The sequence below is a fragment of the Somniosus microcephalus genome, chromosome 24 (genome assembly GCF_052327205.1).
Source record: "Somniosus microcephalus isolate GS21.2 chromosome 24, FLI_Smic_1.0, whole genome shotgun sequence".
NCBI classification, from domain to species: domain Eukaryota; kingdom Metazoa; phylum Chordata; class Chondrichthyes; order Squaliformes; family Somniosidae; genus Somniosus; species Somniosus microcephalus.
In genome coordinates, this window is record NC_141010.1 from 3,391,036 (window position 1) to 3,405,350 (window position 14,315).

The following is a 14,315-nucleotide window of genomic DNA, read 5'->3' on the forward strand; positions in this document are numbered from 1 at the left end:
CAGAAAGCTGTGGAAGCTACATCATTAAATAAATTTAAAACAGAAATAGATAGTTTCCTAGAAGTAAAGGGAATTAAGGGTTACGGGGAGCGGGCAGGAAATTGGACATGAGTCTAGGTTCGGAATGGTCATGGCCCTGTGGGTAGCGGAGTGGGCCCAGGGGCCGTGTAGCCTGGTTCTGCTCCTACTGTGTTCTAATTCTGTGTTAGATTTCAGGAGATGGTTTTATTCCTGTTCCTGGCTGGGGTGGAGATCGCCTTTACAGAAGGTAAGTACTGTAGAAAATATAGGGACAGAGTGATCTCCTGGAAGAATTTCGATCGCCTAGATGGGTCGGAGAGGAATTTCCCAGATTTTTTTCTCCCAAATTGGCCATTGGGTCTTTTATCTGGTTTTTCGCCTCTCCCGGGAGATCACATGGGTTCAGGTGGGATGGAGAGTGATAGAAGATTTGAGGTTAGGATCAGATCAGCCATGATCTTATTGAATGGTGGAGCAGGCCCGAGGGGCCGATTGGCCTACTCCTGCTCCTATTTCTTATGTTCTTATGTTCTTATGTTCTACTCAACCTTTCCTCATACGTCAACCCCCTCATCTCCGGAATCAACCGAGTGAACCTTCTCTGAACTGCCTCGAGAGCAAGTATATCTTTTCTTAAATATGGAAACCAAAACTGTACGCAATATTCCAGGTGTGGCCTCACCAATACCCTGTATAACTGAAGCAAGACTTCCCTGTTTTTATACTCCATTCCCCTTGCAATAAAAGCCAAGATTCCATTGGCCTTCCTGATCACCTGCTGCACCTGCAGTCTCAGGATAAGAGGTCGGCCATTTAGGACTGAGATGAGGAGGAATTTCTTCACTCAGAGGGTTGTGAATCTTTGGAATTCTCTACCCCAGAGGGCTGTGGATGCTGAGTCGTTGAGTATATTCAAGGCTGAGATCGATAGATTTTTGGACTCTCGGGGAATTAAGGGATATGGGGATCGGGCTGGAAAGTGGAGTTGAGGTCGATGATCAGCCAGGATCTTATTGAATGGCGGAGCAGGCTCGAGGGGCCGTATGGCCTACTCCTGCTCCTAATACGTACGTATTTTCCATGTTTACAATGCAAAGGTCCTATGTCAACTTGCCATGTTGTAATTACACCCGACGGCCACTAGCGGCACCGCAGTGCCTCCACTGGCAGGAGAGTGTCATTACAGCAGTTTACATAGAAAGCTACCATTCCAAGTCCGGATGCAGACACTTCTGATAGGAAAAGTGGACGGGAAGTGCTGACGGATGCAGGATTTTGAACATACACACACGGATGTTCTGCAGCTGTTAAGGATCATTACCTCCTCCCTAGAAACGTTTTCCCATTGAGGTAATTGTTGCTCATGGCAGCAGCTTTGCACAGACAGTGAGCCCCTGCAGGGAGAGGAGGGCACGGGGAACACAGTGACTAACAGTTACCAGTGAGACTGCGAGCGAATACATCCTTCGGTGCTGTGTGATTCTATGTTGTTCCACACGATGATAACCCCAGAGAGAATCTATCCGTCCTTCTGTGGTGGTGTTTGAGGGGAGTCAGGCATGGGGACGGGATCTGCGGCAGTTAGATCCTATTCTTTCACTTCTGTCACCCGCGTTCAAAGCCAGCCCAGACTGGTGGAATGAAAGACTCCTCTGTCTGCTCGGCCTGTTCCTAGCGGACTCGAGCCGACAGCACAAAACTGTCCTAATTCATCACAAAATTGGCTAGTGTCGGAAACAGAGTGTCACTGGTGCAGCCGGCGGGAGCCCCTCTATAGGTTGGGCTGAGGCACACTGTTGGGGCAGAGTGGAGAGATTTTTACTCGAATCTAACCCTGTTTAACATCGACACTGAATGTGCTTCAGTCTGCTCGCCTCACCTCACAACAGTAACACACACACACATGCAAGTTCATAAAAAAAGCAGGACAGCCCATTCCACATTCACAGGAAGCAGTGCTGGCACTCCGGGACTGGTACAGCCCTGCAATTCTCACTGAAGGATCTGCTTGGTGGGGTTTGCTCTTGTCCCTGCCAGCAACCAGTAACAACAATCCAAATGGACGCACTCCACTGAGAAACAAGCAAACACATTAAGCACAGAGCTTACAGAAACACATCAATGCGACAGGAAAGATCCTTCAGATACTGCAAGCCATCATGTGAGCACGCTCCTCAAGTACTCGTGTAAAGAGGTGATCAGGAGAGGCTCCGGTGATGGAGAGGCTCCAGTGATGGAGAGGCTCCGGTGGTGAGGCTCCGGTGGAGAGGGAGGCTCCGGTGATGGAGAGGCTCCAGTGATGGAGAGGCTCCGGTGGTGGAGAGGGAGGCTTCGATGATGGAGAGGCTCCGGTGGTGGAGAGGGAGGCTCCGATGATGGAGAGGCTCCGGTGGAGAGGCTCCGGTGGAGAGGGAGGCTCCGGTGATGGAGAGGCTCCAGTGATGGAGAGGCTCCGGTGGAGAGGCTCCGATGGAGAGGGAGGCTCCGGTGATGGAGAGGCTCCAGTGATGGAGAGGCTCCGGTGGAGAGGCTCCGGTGGAGAGGGAGGCTCCGGTGATGGAGAGGCTCCAGTGATGGAGAGGCTCCGGTGGTGGAGAGGGAGGCTCCGATGATGGAGAGGCTCCGGTGGAGAGGCTCCGGTGGAGAGGCTCCGGTGATGGAGAGGCTCCGGTGGAGAGGGAGGCTCCGATGGAGAGGCTCCGGTGATGGAGAGGCTCCGATGGAGAGGGAGGCTCCGATGATGGAGAGGCTCCGGTGGAGAGGGAGGCTCCGATGATGGAGAGGCTCCGGTGGAGAGGGAGGCTCCGATGATGGAGAGGCTCCGGTGGAGAGGCTCCGGTGGAGAGGGAGGCTCCGATGGAGAGGCTCCGGTGATGGAGAGGCTCCGATGGAGAGGGAGGCTCCGATGATGGAGAGGCTCCGGTGGAGAGGGAGGCTCCGATGATGGAGAGGCTCCGGTGGAGAGGGAGGCTTCGATGATGGAGAGGCTCCGGTGATGGAGAGGCTGCGGTGGAGAGGGAGGCTCCGATGGAGAGGGAGGCTCCAATGATGGAGAGGCTCCGGTGATGGAGAGGCTCCGGTGGAGAGGGAGGCTCCGATGATGGAGAGGCTCCGGTGATGGAGAGGCTCCGGTGGAGAGGGAGGCTCCAATGATGGAGAGGCTCCGGTGATGGAGAGGCTGCGGTGGAGAGGGAGGCTCCGATGGAGAGGGAGGCTCCGATGATGGAGAGGCTCCGGTGGAGAGGGAGGCTCCGATGATGGAGAGGCTCCGGTGATGGAGAGGCTCCGGTGGAGAGGGTGGCTCCGATGATGGAGAGGCTCCGGTGATGGAGAGGCTCCGGTGGAGAGGGAGGCTCCGATGGAGAGGCTCCGGTGGAGAGGCTCCGGTGGAGAGGGAGGCTCCGATGATGGAGAGGCTCCGGATCTCTCCTTCAGTTTGCCATCCTCAAAATAAACATAAAAAGAAAGACTTGCATTTCTATAGCGCCTTTCCCCACCTCAGGACGTCCCAAAGTGCTTTATAGCCAATGAAATATTTTTGAAGTGTAGTCACTGTTGTGATGTAGGGAAACACAGCAGTCAATTTGCACACAGCAAGATCCCACAAACAGCAATGAAATAATTGACCAGATAATCAGTTTTAGATGCTGGTTGAGGGATAACTGTTGGCCAGGACATCCCCTGCTCTGGCTCAGAATGCGGGAATTCTGTTCTTTCCCCCCGAACCCCACCCTCACTACGTAAACTCCAACTGTGGCCAAGCCACTCCCAGGTTCTCCACTGCTCCTCTGAACACAATGATTCGGGAACTCCCCTTCTCCATTTCACCCCCTCTCCTGATCCCGCAGCACTGTCAGCAACTCAGCAGAGTCAGAGGAAAGGGGGAGGAAAGAAAGTGAAAGCTGGGCTAACAGGAGCACCTGACTGGTATACTGTGGGTTCTTTAAGATAGAATAAAATTGCAGTTTGGATGGCTGGTGGAGGGCGAAGCTCATAACAACATAAGAATTAGGAGCAGGAGTCGGCCATTCGGCCCCTCGAGTCTGCTCCGCCATTCAATAAGATCATGGCTGATCTTCAACCTCAACTCCACTTTCCCGCCCGATCCCCATATCCCTCGATTCCCCTAGAGTCCAAAAATCGATCGATCTCAGCCTTGAATATACTCAACGATTCAACATCGAAGTTTGAGAGGTTTCAGGGTGTAGGATCTCAAACAAGAAATCGCAGTCTCACTCCCAGCATCCAGCAGGTTTGAGATACACAGTCTAACAGGTAGAGGGAGAGGGAGCGATCCCACAGGGAGAGAGAGAGGGAGCAATCCCACAGGGAGAGAGAGAGGGAGCAATCCCACAGGGAGAGGGCACGATCCCACAGGTAGAGGGAGAGGGAGCGATCCCACAGGGACAGGGAGAGGGAGCGATCCCACAGGGAGAGGGAGCGATCCCACAGGGAGAGGGAGAGGGAGCGATCCCACAGGGAGAGGGAGAGGGAGCGATCCCACAGGTACAGGGAGAGGGAGCGATCCCACAGGGAGAGGGAGAGGAGCGATCCCACTGGGAGAGGGAGAGGGAGCGATCCCACAGGGAGAGGGAGCGATCCCATAGGAAAAGGGAGAGGGAGCGATCCCACAGGGAGAGGGAGCGATCCCACAGGTAGAGGGAGAGGGAGCGATCCCACAGGGAGAGGGAGAGGGAGCGATCCCACAGGGAGAGGGCACGATCCCACAGGTAGAGGGAGAGGGAGCGATCCCACAGGGAGAGGGAGAGGGAGCGATCCCACAGGGAGAGGGAGCAATCCCACAGGGAGAGGGAGCGATCCCACAGGGAGAGGGAGCGATCCCACAGGGAGAGGGAGCGATCCCACAGGTAGAGAGGGAGAGGGAGCGATCCCACAGGGAGAGGGAGCGATCCCACAGGGAGAGGGAGAGGGAGCAATCCCATAGGGAGAGGGAGAGGGAGCGATCCCACAGGGAGAGGGAGAGGGAGCGATCCCACAGGGAGAGGGAGCGATCCACAGGGAGAGGGAGAGGGAGCGATCCCACAGGGAGAGGGTGAGGGAGCGATCCCACAGGGAGAGGGGAGAGGGAGCGATCCCACAGGGAGAGGGGAGAGGGAGCGATCCCACAGGGAGAGGGAGAGGGAGCGATCCCACAGGTAGAGAGGGAGAGGGAGCGATCCCACAGGGAGAGGGAGCGATCCCACAGGGAGAGGGAGAGGGAGTGATCCCACAGGGAGAGGGAGCGATCCCACAGGGAGAGGGAGCAATCCCATAGGGAGAGGGAGAGGGAGCGATCCCACAGGGAGAGGGAGAGGGAGCGATCCCACAGGGAGAGGGAGAGGGAGCGATCCCACAGGGAGAGGGGAGAGGGAGCGATCCCACAGGGAGAGGGAGAGGGTGCGATCCCACAGGGAGAGGGAGAGGGAGCGATCCCACAGGGAGAAGGGAGAGGGAGCGATCCCATAGGGAGAGGGGAGAGGGAGTGATCCCACAGTTTGAGTCTAACAGTAAAAGCATCACTGACTGGAGACTGTCCCGTGAATAGGAGGCTGCACGGAGGGACTGAGATATTCACTGGGATACGTGAATATCTTTACAACACGGGAGTGTAAATCTAGGAAATGAGACTCCCAACCAGGCAGCTTCACTGGATTTCCTGTGACTGATGTGCTCATTCATTGTGATTCCTTTGGAATTATGTAAGCTGTGTAGAAGCAGAACATCCTGCTTCCTGACCGGTTACGCCTTTATTCCCATTTCTGGCTGTTCAGCGTTGCTGAGGTGACAGACGCAGTCTGATTTTTCATTGCTCTGCCCCTGAGTTATTCCAACTTCAGCAACAAAACCAGGTTCATGTAAAGAAAGTAACTCAGGCTTTGAAATCCAACAGCTCAGGAACCGAACCGATTGGGTGTTCTCGGGATCAGAGAGACATTAACACGCAACTGCCTTAATCCCAGCCCTGCTCACCTGGTTTGCAAATCCCAATATTTGATCCATTACAGATTTTCTTTTTAAACAAATGGCTTTAGGTTTCCGCCTTTCACCTTCTCCCTCTCCCTCTCCCTGTGGGATCGCTCCCTCTCCCCTCTCCCTGTGGGATCGCTCCCTCTCCCTCTCCCTCTCCCTGTGGGATCGCTCCCTCTCCCTTCTCCCTGTGGGATCGCTCCCTCTCCCTCTCCCTGTGGGATCGCTCCCTCTCTCCCCCTGTGGGATCGCTCCCTCTCCCCTCTGCCTGTGGGATCGCTCCCTCTCCCTCTCCCTGTGGGATCGCTCCCTCTCCCTTCTCCCTGTGGGATCGCTCCCTCTCCCTCTCCTGTGGGATCGCTCCCTCTCCCCTCTCCCTGTGGGATCGCTCCCTTTCCCCTCTCCCTGTGGGATCGCTCCCTCTCCCTCTCCCTGTGGGATCGCTCCCTCTCCCCTCTCCCTGTGGGATCGCTCCCTCTCTCTCTCCCTGTGGGATCGCTCCCTCTCCCTCTCCCTGTGGAATCGCTCCCTCTCCCTCTCCCTGTGGGATCGCTCCCTCTCTCTCTCCCCCTGTGGGATCGCTCCCTCTCCCTGTGGAATCACTCCCTCTCCCTCTCCCTGTGGGATCGCTCCCCCTCCCTCTCCCTGTGGGATCGCTCCCTCTCCCTCTCCCTGTGGGATCGCTCCCTCTCCCTCTCCATGTGGGATCGCTCCCTCTTTTGGATTGGCAGTGCAGGACATTGCACAACAGGTAAGCAAATACAAGTAGTCCAATGTCTTGTCTGTGTCAGGTGGTTACTGGCCCGCTGTGCATCTCCGGCATTTCTTTTTATCTCACCCTACGATACCTTTCAATGGATGCAGCTGAAGAACGTAACCCAGGGCATCCTCCGTCTAACGCACCTCCTCCCTCAGTCCTCCATTTATCCTGACTACCAAAGTTTTTTTAATTTGGTGCAATACTATAAACATGCTGAAGAACACAAGCTGAGCTCCGAGCTACACAACTGGAAAACATACAGGAGCAGGAGGCCATTCAGCCCCTCGAGCCTGTCCGCCATTCAGTCTGATCACGGCTGATCTATACCTCACGCCCATTTACCCGCCTTTGCTCCGTGTCCCTCACTTACCCAACAAAAATCTCTCAATCTCAGTCTCGAAAGCTCCAATTATTGCCCAGCATCCACAGCTTTTTGGGGGAGAGAGTTCCAGATTTCCACTGCCCTTTGTGTGAAGTGCTTCCTGACATCACCCCTGAACGGCCTGGCTCTAATTTTAAGGTTCTGCCCCCTTGTTGTGGACTCCCCCCACCAGAGGAAATAGTTTCTTTCTCTCTACCTAATCAGCTTCTACACCGCGATCAGATCACCCCTTAATCTACTAAACTCGAGGAATACAAGCCCAGTCTATGCAACCTGTCCTTGGAATTTAACCCTTTTAGCCCTGTTATATTTTAGGGCTAAATTATCTATTTCTCTCCTGCCCAGTCCAAAGACCACATCCATAAGGGAGCCTAGGAACTGGAATGTGACTTTATACTCGTTATACCTGGAAATATAGTGTAGCTCAAAAACCTCTGTTACTGTAATTAGCTCAATAAATTGAATCTATTCCCGGGATAAAGCCAAGCTAATCATGCCTTGGCACTCGATGTGACAATCACACCGAATTTATCTCAGCCTCCTGCAGCCCAATGAACGATATTAAGTGAAAGCAAAATACAGTGGCTGCTGAAAATCTGAAATAAAAACACTAAATGCAGGAAATTCTCAGCAGGTCAGGCAGCAGACAGAATGTTTCACATCGATTACCTTTCATCAAAACTAAAAGTTAGAGATTGAACAGTTTATAAGCCAGTCCAGAGCCAGGGAAAATGATGAGGGAAGGCGGGGTGAGGAGAACAAAGAGAGAGGTCTGCAATAGGGTGGAGGGCAGGAGAGGTTAAATGACAAAAGGGAAGACGGTGTTTGCAGAATCTTCCAGTGCACCAAATGTCCTCTGCATCTGCCTACATAACAGACACTGCACTTCAAAGTAATTCAATAATATTTAAGAAGGGGGATAGAACAGGTCCTGGGAATTATAGACCAGTCAGCTTAACATCGGTGGTAGGAAAAATAATGGAATCCCAACTAAAGGAGAGAATAGAAGAACATCTAGAAATGAAAAGTATAATAATGAATAGTCAGCATGGATTTCAAAAGGGAAAGTCTTGCTTGACCAACCCTATTGAGTTTTTTGAAGCGGTAACAGAGAGAGTAGACAAGGGTAATGCAGTAGATGTAATTTATCTAGATTTTCAAAAGGCCTTTGATAAGGTGCCACATAATAGACTGATAAACAAGGTCAGAGAATGCGGAGTCAGGGGACAAGTAGCAGAATGGATTGCTGGCTGGCTTCAGGACAGAAAGCAGAGAGTAGGAGTAAAGGGTAGCTATTCACAGTGGCAGAAGGTGGGTAGTGGTGTTCCACAAGGATCAGTGCTGGGACCACTGCTGTTCACAATTTACATTAATGATTTAGATTTTGGAATCAAAAACACAATTTCTAGATTTGCAGATGATGCCAAATTGGGGGGAAGTCAATACTGAGGAGGACTGCAACAAATTACAGGCGGACATTAATAAACTTGCAGAATGGGCAAATAATTGGCAAATGAAGTTCAACACAGATAAATGTGAGGTATTACATTTTGGTAGGATGAATAGGGAGGTCACATCACTTGGAGGGTGCGAGTCTGGGTGGGGTAGAGGAACAAAGTGATCTCAGAGTACAAATACACAAATCACTAAAAGTTGCGACACAGGTTAGCAAGGCCATAAAAAAGGCAAACCAAGCACACGGGTTTATTTCTAGAGGGATAGAATTGAAAAGTAGGGAAGTTATGCGAAACCTGTATCGAACCTTGGTTAGACCACACTTGGAGCACTGCGTACAGTTCTGGTCACCATATTATAAAAAGGATATAGAGACACTGGAGAGGGTGCAGAGAAGATTTACAAGGATGATACCAGAAATGCGAGGGTATACATATCAGGAAAGGATGAACAGGCTGGGTCTCTTTTCTCCTGAAAAAATTATGAAAGGTTTTGATAGAGTGGATACAGAGAGAATGTTTCCACTTGTGGGGAAGAGCGTAACTAGAGGCCATCAATATAAGATAGTCACCAAGAAATCCAATAGGGAATTCAGGAGAAACTTCTTTACCCAGAGAGTGGTGAGAATGTGGAACTCGCTACCACAGGGAGTGGCTGAAGCGAATAGTATAGATACATTTAAGGGGAGGCTGGGCAAGCATCTGAGGGAGAAGGGAATAGAGGGTTATGCTGATAGATTTAGATGAGGAAAGACGAGAGGAGGCTCGAGTGGAGCATAAACGGCGGCATGGACTGGTTGGGCCGAATGGCCTGTTTCTGTGCCGTATATCCTGTGTAATCCTGCATAATTGTACGTGAAGCACTTTCAACTGTGTCTGGAAGATGAGATGAGTCAATGCTAGACTGTCCTTCAGGTGCCAGTTGTCCTATTGCACAGTGCCGTACAGAGCAGTCATACTCCCACCTGTAGTCAGGTCCTGTACCGCTGTACACTATGCCGACACACTTGGTGATCGGTTCCACCGTGTGAGTACTGCCCTCATCATAAAGGATGGGCTGCTGCTTCTGCTGCTGCTCAATGGCATGCACCACACCGCTGGAAGCTGAGCAAGAAATGAATCTCGGTAAGACACCATAGAATCATAGAAAGCTCCCGGACAGAAACAGGCCATTCGGCCCATCAATATGCACAATCTTTTTCTCATACAAGTCCCCCAGTCTAATCCGCTCCTCGCGCCCCACAACCTTCAATATTTGTCTTATTCAAGCAACCATCGAATTCCCCTTTAAAAGAATTTATGGCCGCTCGTTCAACAACAGTTTGTGGCAGACAATTCCACCTGTTCACCTCCCGCTGTGTGAAAAAGTGTTTTCTAACCACCTCTTTAATTCGGTGCTGTACCAGAAATGAAACAGTTCCTGTTTTTACTCTTCATGTATCTGAGTTGACAGGAACGGTAAACAGACGCTGAAAGCTAAACTGTCGCATCACAAAGCTGCGCAATCTGTAACCCAAGTGATGAATGTAACAGGCCTCCAGCCAAGTGTGGGGAAGCTCATTACAATGTGAGGTCTGTAACAGAGGTGTTTATCATAGAACGGTTACAGTACAGAAGGAGGCCATTTGGCCTGTCGAGCCCGTGCTGGCTCTCTACAAGAGCACTTCAGCTAGTCCCACTCCCCCACCCTTTCCCCGTAGCCCTGCAAATTTCTTTCCTTCAGGTACTTATCCAATTCCCTTTTGAAAGCCACGATTGAATCTGCCTCCACCACCAGTGCAGTGCATTCCAGATCATAACCACTCGCTGAGTAAAAAAGTTTTTTCTGACGTCGCCTTTGATTCTTCTGCCAATCACCTTAAATCTGTGTCCTCTGGTTCTCGACCCTTCCACCAATGGGAACAGTTTCTCTCTATCTACTCTGTCCAGACCCCTCATGATTTTGGACACCTCGATCAAATCTCCTCTCAACCTTCTCTGCTCCAACGAGAACAACCCCAGCTTCTCCAGTCTATCCATGTAACTGAAGTCTCTCATTCCTGGAATCATTCTCGTAAATCTTTTCTGCACCCTCTCTAAGGCCTTCACATCCTTCCTAAAGTGTGGGTTCCATAATTGGACACAATACTCCAGTTGGGGCCGAACCAAAAGTTGGAGATCTTTTGTATTCGATGCCTCTATTTATGAAGCCCAGGATCCTGTAAGCCTTTTTAACTGCTTTCTCAACCTACCCTGCCATCTTCAATGATTTATTCACACAGAACCCTGTTTCTCTGTTCCTGCACCCACTTTAGGATTGTACCATTTAGTTTATATTTCCTCTTCTCATTATTTCTACCAAAATGTATCACTTCGCACTTTTCTGCGTTAAATTTCATCTGCCACGTGTCCGCCCATTCCACCAGCCTGTTTATGTCTTCTTGATGTCTATCACTCTCCTCACTGTTCACTATACTTCCATGCTTTGTGTCATCTGCAAATTTTGAAATTGTGCCCTGTACACCCACATCCAAGTCATTAATATATATCAAGAAAAGCCGTGGTCCTGGTACCGACCCCTGGGGAACACCACTGTATACCTTCCTCCAGTCCGAAAAACAACCGTTCACCACTACTCTCTGTTTCCTGTCACTTAGCCAATTCCGTATCCATGCTGCCACTGTCCCTTTTATTCCATGGGCTTCAACTTTGCTGGCAAGCCTATTGTGTGGCACTTTGTCGAACGCCTTTTGGAAGTCCATGTACACCACATCAACCACAATGACCTCATCAACCCTCTCTGTTACCTCATCAAAAAACTCAATCAAGTTAGTTAAACACGATTTGCCTTTAACAAATCCGTGCTGCCTTTCCTTAATTAATCCACACTTGTCCAAGTGACTGTTAATTTTGTCCCTGATTATCATTTCTAAAAGCTTCCCCATTACCGAGTGGAGCACAAGCCTGTCTATGGTGGGCACTTAAAGCAGGAATTTTTGTATTGTTAGTTTAATTTAAAGTTAGTTTTAAGCATCAAGCGCATATTATATAGCAGCAGTCTAAGTGGAAAAGACATTTTCAGTCCGGGGCCCGATCTCCTCCCTGTACCTGCACCCAGTGCCTGTGTTAATGGCACCGCTGCCCCGATATAGAAAGAAAGACTTGCATTTCTATAGCGCCTTTCACGACATCCCAAAAGCACTTTACAGCCAATGAAGCACTTTTTGAAGTGTAGTCACAGTTGTAAACGCGGCAGCCAATTTGTGCACAGCAAGCTCCCACAAACAGCAATGTGATAATGACCAGATCATCTGTTTTAGTGATGTTGATTGAGGGATAAATATTGGTCAGGACACCGGGGAGAACTCCCCTGCTCTTCTTCGAAATAGTGCCATGGGATTTTTTACGTCCACCTGAGAGAGCAGACGGGGCCTCGGTTTAACGTCTCATCCGAAAGACGGCACGACTGACAGTGCAGCACTCCCTCAGTACTGCGGGGGGTGGGGGGGGGCGGGGGGGCGTGGTGTGGGGGGGGGCATTCGGTGGGTGGTGTTTTTGGCGGGTGTGGGGTAGATTTGCGGGGCTGATGGTCTTGCCTGGTGCTTTGTATTTTGTGCTTATCGCTGTGCGGAGTTGACCCAACACTTATCATCGCTATTTTTTGGTCTGATCTGGAATCACATCAGGAAATAATAAAAAGAATGAATAAAGAATAGAAACCAAATTGAATAAAGGAAGGAAACACAAATCAGAGAGGGGATGGAAGTGATAACAAAGTGTGCAGGAGAGTGAGAGAGATAGGGGAAGCAAAATGGTGAAAAACTAGCGAACAGAGATGGCAAATGGCAGGGGATGTGAGAGAGGTCAGGCCGGAGAGTGGATTGTGTTGGATCGATGAGTGAATCCTCTATACAAGTTGCAGCCTCTGACCAGAAGGAGTTATACACACTGGAGCTTTAATTATAATTTAAGCGAAGAGAATCCATGTGAGAATAAACAGATGCACACGTGGTGATCAGGATTTTATGGTAACAGAGGACAGGAGACACGTTATTAATACTGAGTCGCCGTGCAGTGTGTTGGAGCGTGGTCACACTGCATCAGCAATGGCAGATTCCTTCTCTCTGCTCTGCTGGGAAGGTTTTGTGGCTGTGGGGAGACCAAGAAATGGGAGGAAAACAAAAAAAAAATTTCAAAGCAGGGAAGAGAAATAACTGAAGGTTCCCGGAGAGGCTGCCCTGGGTCTGTGAGCTGGCTTCGTGTTCGCGCTGCAGGCTGTTTCCGCCAGTTTTGGTTTTTATTGGCCCTGTCCAGGAGGGAGAAGGCGGTCTAGCGCTGACCGTGCGCTGATTTTATTCACTCCTCCTGTGTCCAGGGGAAAGGTTGGGAACTCGGATTGGATTCGGGTGTCGCAGGTGGTTTTTAAACACAGCGAGTGGATTCCAGTTTGTGTTCGCTGTGCTTTATCTTCCAGTTTGGGGGCCGGCCACCATTTAAAGTCCAGAGTGTCTAATCCTTTCAAGGGAGTTTGCTGACTAACTGTGCTCTCTAACTAGCTCCAGCTGCCGCTCCATCAAGCTGCCCTAACATTCCACAAAGGTGACACAAAACCAACATGTGGGACCAGCGGGCGATGGAGCAGAGTTATCAGCGCAATTCAATATATTAAAAAAAACAGAACCCACATTTCTCATCAAACATATTCCCCTTTAATTACACGTACCGCTAAAATACGCTGCGGGATATTGGCCCGGATTCCAGGGGTGGGGGGAGGGGCCGGGGGAGGGGGTGGGGGTGGTGTGGAGGTCGGGGGTCGGGGGAGGGTGTACAGTGCATGGAAAGGTGTTGCCAACTCTGCCTGGATGTATTCCTGGGGGTTTCATCACACGATCACCCGCCCCGCTCGCTCAAACAGCCTTTGCGCCCAGTCTCCGATATATTTTTTAACTAATAAATGAAAGTGTTCAAAGAAAATGAAAAGGTGTGGAGTTTATTAACGCCCCTGTGAGTTTCCCCCTGGGGGTTGTGTTCACAGCCGTGTCCTGGAGATTACAAGCGTGAAATTCGGCTGCTTTGCGCCTCCATGGAACGCTAATAGGTTTTCGCTCGGGCGCGGCAGTGTTAGCGCCCCGCTCCAGTAGGTACCGCCCCACTCGGCCGCGCCCCTCACTTACCGCCTGGCGCGAACAACGACACCATCAGCGGTCGCGCTGCAGTCGGGGGGTGACTCCGCGCGTGCAATTTAAAGGCGCCATCTTGGGGAAACTTTTTTGTCGGCCGTAACTGTGCTGAAACATTGTCAGACAAGCTGCCGAACGTCTCCAATTCCATGTCGCTGAATCACGCAGCCCTCTCCCTCTCCCTCACAGCAGCCGCGGCACAAAGCTGTCTCGGTCGCTGAGAGGTCGCACACCAGCGCAGCAACGCTGATCACGAGCAGCTGCAGCTTGGACTGACCTCCCCTTTCAGAGCTGGAATAAGCTGGAGTCAAGGCTTGAAGGCCGATTGCTGAACGCACATCAGCTGAAATTGGGCAGCGCTCCGGCAATAGCGACCCCTGCAGTGCTGCACTGAGACCGTTAGCGCCTCATTGACCGCCCCCCGTTAGCGCCTCATTGACCGCCCCCATTAGCGCCTCAGTGACCGCCCCCCGTTAGCGCCTCATTGACCGCCCCCATTAGCGCCTCAGTGACCGCCCCCCGTTAGCGCCTCATTGACCGCCCCCCGTTAGCGCCTCATTGACCGCCCCCGT

The 14,315-nt window shown here is 51.3% G+C and overlaps 1 long non-coding RNA gene across 1 annotated transcript in view; it reads right to left on the reverse strand.

Annotated features, from left to right (window-relative positions):
* LOC147100960 (uncharacterized) overlaps positions 1–14,015 on the reverse strand; it is a 50,840-nt gene extending 36,825 nt beyond the window's left edge. Inside the window, exon 1 of the long non-coding RNA XR_015073426.1 lies at positions 13,738–14,015. This is a non-coding gene — a long non-coding RNA (uncharacterized LOC147100960). The remainder of the gene's footprint in view (positions 1–13,737) is intronic.
* Between the last annotated feature and the right edge of the window lie 300 nt (positions 14,016–14,315).